Below are 8,035 nucleotides of genomic sequence, written 5' to 3'. Positions count from 1 at the left end.
TCGTGACGGCAGATGCCCTTGGGGGTCGGCCTAGTCGAGGTCTGGGCGTCGAGCGGCCGGCTGTTGATTGCTGCAGCTGTGGCTGGCCAGCATCAGTCGCTGCAGCAGCTCCTGGCAGCTCCACTGGGGGAGTGGCAGTGGCGGCTGGAGGAATGGTGGCAAGCTGGCGGATGGCAGGCGCTCGCTGGTCGCCTGAGACACCGGCACTCGCCCGGGCCAGCACTGCAGCATGCGCACCAATCTGCCGAGGGACAGACTGATGTGCTGCTGCAGCGCGCCGGGTGCCCTGGCGATGCCTGGCTGACACAGCGAGTGTGGCAGCAGTGAGTGCCCGTGTTGACCTGTTCACTGCCCGCAGCAGAGCAGCCAGTGACTGGACGGCACCACTAATCACCTGGCCAGTCGCTGCAAGATCTGCCCGGTATTCCGCCCGACTGGTGGCCTCTAAGGGCCCGAACTCGGCCACACTCCGAGAGAGGGAATCGATGGACTCAGGCAACCGTGACACTGCCGCCATGAGCTCCGTGTGCCGGCGCTCCGAGTCCGCGGACAAGTCTTCGAGGCCTTCCATCTCCTCGGCGAAGAGCATCTCCTGACTGGAGGCCGGACTCTCCCTCTGGGGAGAAGGCTGCCGAGCTGGCCGACCCTTCCTGCGTTGCTGGAGGCCGCTGGGCCCAGCAATTGGACTCCCCTCCGACGCATCCCCCCTCTGGGGAGAAGGCCGCCGAGCTTCCACCCCCCTCCCGCCTTTCTGCAGCACGCAGGTCCCAGGAGCTCCCCTCCCCTTCGACAGTTCCGCCACGCTGCCCTCCAGGGAAGACGTGTCCCCTACATTGGCCTGGGTGGCCGCGGCTGAGGGTTCCCCTGATGGGCCGCCTTCCTCTTGCTCCTCCTCCTCGGAGGGTCTGTCACTGGCAAGTTGAGGGACCTCCTCTTGACCATCTGAAAGCAGGAAGGCACAAGAGTAGCTTTAGAGTGAGGAGAGGGCATCAGAGCGGGATGCACGAGTGGTGGCATTCAGCGCATTGGTCGGACAGTGGCAAAGGATGTAGGTCTGATGCGCAAGTGGGACGAGAGAGGTGCAAAAGGTGATGTCCTTACCATTGCTTCCCAGAACAGGGTCGGCATCTCCACATGCAACGGGCCCAATCACCCGGCGACCCATGAGGCGCTCCACGCGATGTTGCAGGTCGGTGAGTGGCTGGATATGGGGTCGTCCTCCCCCGGTCGCAGTCCGGCTCCTGCGATTATTCGCCAGCTTGGCCTGCAAGAGAAAGGACGGCCTCTAAGTACAGTGTGTCACCGTGATCTTGTGTGCACTGCCTCCCATGGTGGAATAGCCTGGCCAGTTTGTCGCCATGATCCGGTGTGCACTGCCTCCCATGGTGGAATAGCCTGGCCAGTGTGTCGCCATGATCTGCTGTGCACTGCCTCCCATGGTGGAATAGCCTGGCCAGTGTGTCGCCATGATCTGCTGTGCACTGCCTCCCATGGTGGAATAGCCTGGCCAGTGTGTCGCCATGATCTGGTGTGCACTGCCTCCCATGGTGGAATAGCTTGGCCAGTGTGTTCAGTGCAGAATGTGCAATTGATGCTCATGCCTGTGCCATAGCTGCTGGATGAAGGCTGGCCATTAGAGCTTTCAGGTCCCTTTGCCCATAATGTGAGGTGCACATGCAAGGATGAGGAGGTCATTGGAAAGGGTACTCACCCTGACAATGCGTGTGAGGTCATTTATCTTTTTGCGACATTGGGCACCGGTCCTGGGGACGTCGCTGTTGGCTGACAGCTTGCTGGCGACATGCCTCCAGGCTCTCCTGTAGACGCGGACCGTCGCCTTCTTGCCATTGTCCGGGTACAAAACATGGCACCTCTTCTCCACAGCAGCAAGCAGCACACTCAGATCACGCTCTGAGAAGCGCTGCGCACGTTCACGGGCCTTCTCCATGTCTTCAGGCGCTATTTGGGTCCAGCAGCAGTGTTCAGGCCTAGCTGGAGGGCTCCACTATCCAGGGCGTGGCAGCAGACACAGTCGACCCTTCCCCCTTAAGAGCTGGCCGGCGCCAGGGTGTGTGCTGTCAGTCACGAGATGGCCGCACCTGCGCTGCGCCCGGCCTCGGCGCTATCGATCACCACCTCCGGCTTAGCGCCCAAAGAGAGGCGTCCAACAGCAGTTTTAGCGCTCGCCCGAACTAGTAGGGCGAAGCTAATGAATATCGGAGAAGTGGCCTAGATTTGGCGGCGGCCACTAACTTTAGCGGACGCCCCACTTTAGCGCCCCAAAAGTGGCGTCAATGAATTTCTAGGCCTTTGTACCATAAGTACTTCTGGCACATTCTGTAGTGCAGTGCCTCAGAACCCCATAATGCAGTGTGCTGACACCCAATTTGCAGTAATGTGCTGGAACCCAAGTTGCAGTAATGTGCTGCTGGTGATGACGATTGTATTATCAAACCCAATTTGTTTTTGAAAGGCTGGTAATGCACAAGATCCAATACCCTGAGGTTTTCTGACATTATGAACACTACTTCCAGGTCTGAATAGCTCGCTTGATTATATCCCATTGCTCAAAAAACATACAATTATATGAATAAAATATTTGGAAACTAAAAGTATGAATAAAATACTAATAAAGTTATGTTTAAGTAAGTGTCAACAGAGCCAATCTATGTGTAGTTTTGGGGAAATATAAGCTTAGGTCTCTATTTGATGGTATTTTCAGATTTAAAGAATTAACTCAACCTACTGATTAAGAAGGTTACACATATGGAGCACAATTTTGCCCTAATAAGCCGCACAGTGCAGTCCACATCAGCTGACACTAATGCTCTTCTGAAGCTGTCTGAGTGATCCTAATTAAACTGCATACCGCAAACACAATGTCAGAGGAATGAATAGGCTTGGTGTGTGGTTAGGCAACGCACATGGTACAAGCTTGACGCACATGGAATAAGCTTACAACAGTAATAATTACTGTAAAAATCAGTGCACCCTAAGTTTTAACTTGTTGAGTGCTGTACAACAGCAGTCCAAGCAGATCCAACAGTAACATGAGGTTAAAATTCAGAATTCTCTCTTTTCTTTAAAGTGTATTATGGGTGCATGTTTCATGTATCCTCTGCTTTGTTTTTACTGTGATCTGTGATATTGGGGATGATCTTCCTCTCCTGGCACTATTTGGGAGTAATTAGTGCAGAGCATACTGGAAATGCATTCCACCACACTGATATCCTCAATGCTTGAAGCTCGGGGGCTTCACTACCATATGGTCAGCACATTTCGGGCTCACTATTGGGCGCACGGCTAGTCAGAAAATGACATTCAGGTGCTGCTTGCGCCTTAAAGACACCTGCAGCATTAAAAGGGCAGGTTCAGTTAAAATCCCATTGGAGAGCTAGAATGATTTTGATTTTTATAGGTAATGGGGCAGGATTTTGACTTGGACGTTTTCTGATGAAAAGTGCTCAGTTCTTAAGTGAATGCATGTGTGCCACAAGCTGTAATTTGCATCTCGGTAGACTTCAAATTGACTTAAACATTTTATTCCCTGTGAATGAGTTTGTGTTGCTGTGCCATGGCTGGGTTAGCAGCAGCACCCTAAGTAGCTGCCTGGGTGCCCTACAGTCTACCTTGGAGGAAGCTGGTAAGAGGATGCCACTGAGGTGCCAAGCAGTAGATGGAGGAACAGTAGAAACAGGTGTGGGTATGAAGAATTATGCTGCAGTAATAGGAGGAGGATGCTGAGTTGACTGTGAAGCTTTTCTTTTTATTTCAGATGGGACAAGCAGTTGAAGGATCAGGGCACACATTCTTGCTCTGTGATAGGAAAACAGGTGTTTTTGATTCAGGAGTTAGCCAGGCAACAAGTACTGAAGCAGCAAAACAATTTTTAATTAACTAAAAAAAAAAGCCCTTTTTGATCATACCAGTCTGTCCCTAAGACATAGTGCCGAAGAGGGCACTCAGGAATCAGTGGTGCCAAGTTTTTTATGGGGGCAGTCAGCCCATGATCTGCTATTAGAGGAAATCCATGTGCAAAGCTCTCTGACATCCGTTTGCATGTAGTTTACGTTGCTGCACCCTCTTCAGGTGCAGACATCAAAAAAGCTATAGAGGAAGTATAAACATACGATAAAGAACAGGAAAAGACATGCTGGTCCATCAAGTCAGTCCTGTCCAATATGGTGGATCCTGCACACACCAATAACCCCACCCCCTTGCAGCCAGTCAATCTCCTGAACCAAGCAAAAAAAGAGAAAAGGCTTAGGTCAAATTAGGGAGAACAATTTGGAAAATTCCTCTGCAACCCCTGTGGGTAATCAAGCAATCTGCTGAAGCTACAACACAAGGGGGTCGTCTGGCCGGATTGCCTCCCTCTCTTCCGCGGCCACGTTCGCGGCCGGGTGGCCCTGGAGATGGAGCACGCGGTGTCCGCCGGCGAGCTCGAGCTCTTTCGTGACCGGTGGGCGCCGCGGGGACTGGAGTGCATAATTGGTTTAAACAACCAAACTTTAATTTAATGGGTTAAGTCTTGTTTCGGGGTTTTTTGTTCGTGTATTTGTTTAATGTATTTTTTTTATTGGTTTAAACAAAAGAGGAGCTACAACACAAGACTACATGCATGCTAAACAGCAGAACCAGCATACGATAGACAGAGCTAAGCGATCCCACAACCAATGGATCTGATCAAAGCTCTGCAGTCCTGCCACATCCAGTCGTGAATAGTGGTGGACAATTAAACAACTAATGGGAGGAGGCTCCATGAACATCTCCATCCTCAATTATGGCGGAGCCCAGCACGTAAGTGCAAAAGACAAGGCTGAAGTGTTTGCAACCATCTTCAGCCAGAAGTGCGAGTGGATGATCCATCTTGGCCTCCTCGTGAGGACCCCACCATCACCGAAGCCAGTCTTCAGCCAGTTCGATTCACTCCACGTGCTATCAAGAAATGGCTGAGTGCACTGGATACAGCAAAGGCTATGGGCCCCGACAACATCTGTAGTGCTGAAGACTCGTGCTCCAGAACTAGCCACGTCTCTAGCCAAGCTATTCCAGTACTGCTACAACACTGGCATCTACCCAAAAGTAGGACAAATCCAATCTGGCCAATTACCACCCCATCAGCCTACTCTCAATCATCAGCAAAGTGATGGAAGGTGCCGTCAACGGTGCTATTAAGTTACTCACCAATAACCTGCTCGCCAATGCTCAGTTTGGTTTCCGCCAGGATCACTCAGCTCCTGACCTTATTACAGCCTTGGTCCAAACATGGACAAAAGAGCTGAATTCCAGAGGTGAAGTGAGAGTGACTGCCCTTGACATGAAGGCAGCATTTGACTGAGTATGGCAACAAAGAGCCCTAGTAAAACTGAAGTCAATGGGAATCGGGGGAAAACTCCACTGGTTGGAGTCATACCTAGCACAAAGGAAGATGGATGTGGTAGCTGGAGGCCAATCATCTCAGCCCCAGGACATTGCTGCAGGAGTTCCTCAGGGCAGTATCCTAGGTCCAACCATCTTCAGCTGCTTCATCAATGACCTTACCTCCATCATAAGATCAAAAATGGGGATGTTCGCTGATGATTGCACACTGTTCAGTTCCATTCGCGACTCCTAAGATAATGAAGCAGTCCGTGCCCACATGCAACAAGACTTGGACAACATTCAGGCTTGGGCTGATAAGTGGGAAGTAACATTTGCACCACACAAGTGCCAGGCAATGGCAATCACCAACAAGAGAGCGTCTAGCCACCTCCCCTTAACATTTAACAGGATTACCATCGCTGAATCCCCCAACATCAACATCCTGGGGATCACCATTGATCAGGAACCTAACTGGACCAGCCACATAAATACTGTGGCTACAAGAGCTGGGTGTTCTGCGACGAGTGACTCACCAAAGCCTTTCCACCATCTACAAGGTACAAGTCAGAAGTGTGATGGAGTACTCGCCACTTGCCTGGATAAGTGCAGCTCCAACACCATCCAGGACAAGGTAGCCCATTTAACTGGTATCCCATCCACCACCATAAACAGTCACTCCCTTCACCACTGGCGCACCATGGCTGCAGCATGTACCATCTACAAGATGCTCTGCAGCAACTCGCCAAGACTTCTTCGACAGCACCTTCCAAACCTGTGACCTCTACCACCTAGATGGACAAGGGCAGCAGGCGCACAGGAACTTCCAAGTTCCCTTCCAAGTCACATACCATCCTGACTTGGAAATATATCGCCGTTCCTTCGTCGTCGCTGGGTCAGAATCATGGAACTGCCTCCCTAACAGCACAACGACTGCAGTGGGTCAAGAAGGTGACTCACCACCACCTTCTCAAGGGCAATTAGGGATGGGCAATAAATGCTGGCCTCGCCAGCGACGCCCACATCCCATGAATGAATTAAAAAATACTTGCTGTGCGCAGATTGGCTGCCACATTTCCTACATTACAACAGTGACTACACTTCAAAAAGTACTTAATTGGCTGTAAAGTGCTTTGGGACGTCCGGTAGTCGTGAAAGGCGCTACATAAATGCAACTCTTTCTTTACTTTCTTTTTTTAACACTGAGAAAAATGCAAAAACCACTGAAGTTGTTAGCAGTTGTGGTGAGCATATCAGACATTCTAGCATGAACTTAGAATTTAAAACACTGCCATTTATTGTTTGAAAAGCCTTGTAAGGGAATTAGACATTTTCCAGGCATGAATTGTGGCCAAGTGCTACTGCCAGATCTCTGTGTACTTTCTACTAATTCCGAACATTTACTTCCAGTTTTTCTCCCACCAGCTCTGGATAGAATAATCAAGTAGATAGATGAAACTGTCTGTTCTTTAAGTAACTTTTTTTTTTGTTAAATCCAATTAGAGGCCAGCTTAACTCTGGACTGCTTTTCCCATATTCTTAAAGTACCTTCTTGATTGGTTATGCCTAGGTCCTGTCTGACTTTTTTTTTAAATAAGTCATCGCCTCTCAGACACAGAGGCCGAAATTTTCCTTACCTTGGCGGGTTCAGTGTGGGTGGTGTCCGTGGCGGGTCCTGGCCCCGCTGCTGGCTCCATCCTGCTGTACAAAATGAACTTACCTTAATGGGGCCAATTAAGCCCGCCCAGCGCGTTACCTGGTCCAATTAGATGGAGCGGGTCTGGTGACTTCATTCATGACGCGTTTTAAGCCGGGATCCATACAGGGACCCTGGCCACATTAAATTTTAAGTTTAATCTAACATAGTGGGTGTTGAATCTTTATTGTACAATGTTATAATAAGTTATATATGAGTGAGAAAGAAATATTTAAATAAAATTATTAAGTAATATGACTCCATCTACAAATATGATCAAGAACATAATTAAAGAAGTACATTAATTGGTGCTTTAGTCACAAATCTATAGACTTTTGTATCAGTAACTGGTACAAATAAAAGATGTGTGTGTAGGTAATACATAAAATTAAGCAGATTTTAAATGTAACTGTAAAGGGGTGGATTTACAATCTAATGCAAGTTCAGCGGAACAGCTGCGGAATCCCTAACAAACAGTGTAAGTGGTGCTTACAATGTGTTTCTGGGATTTCTGCAGCTCTTCCATTGAAGTTAACAATGGACAAGTGAGAGAACCTCTGCAGAAATTCACCCTAAAGTCTCAGACTGAAAAATTAAATTAGTCATATTCAGGGGCTGAAATAAATTGAACCAGTAGAATGAGTGCTGAGAATGAAATTGTTATGGTTGGTGACTTGATTTAATGTGTAACTGGACAATCACAGTATACTGACAGAAAAACCTGACCAGAAACAGCACAAAAATTTATTCAAATGGTATGTGTCATTTTTTATAATGCAAATCAATTCACTGCAATTACTGTTCAGTTGGAAGGCAACAGCCGAGAATGGCCAGTGAAAAATTAACATTTACCAGTAGCTTTTCAAGTAGAACAAAATCTCCATCAATCTGTTAGCTGATGCAATCAACATGTTTTTATTTTGGTTTGTTTTCCAAGCTGTCAGCAATGACCACGGAACCCATGCCTCGGGTTGGTAG

The 8,035-nt window shown here is 48.8% G+C and overlaps 1 long non-coding RNA gene across 1 annotated transcript; it reads right to left on the bottom strand.

The window, feature by feature from the left end:
• Positions 1-3,745: 3,745 nt before the first annotated feature.
• Positions 3,746-7,054, bottom strand: LOC147116553 (uncharacterized). Its single transcript, XR_015078608.1, has 2 exons — positions 6,999-7,054; positions 3,746-4,107 (listed from the first exon to the last, which is right to left on the bottom strand). It is a non-coding gene; the product is annotated as an uncharacterized LOC147116553 (long non-coding RNA).
• Positions 7,055-8,035: the final 981 nt, after the last annotated feature.

The sequence above is a fragment of the Somniosus microcephalus genome, chromosome 6 (genome assembly GCF_052327205.1).
Source record: "Somniosus microcephalus isolate GS21.2 chromosome 6, FLI_Smic_1.0, whole genome shotgun sequence".
NCBI lineage: Eukaryota > Metazoa > Chordata > Chondrichthyes > Squaliformes > Somniosidae > Somniosus > Somniosus microcephalus.
Note: the sequence above shows the minus strand (reverse complement) of the source record. Positions and strands in the feature narration are given on the sequence as shown.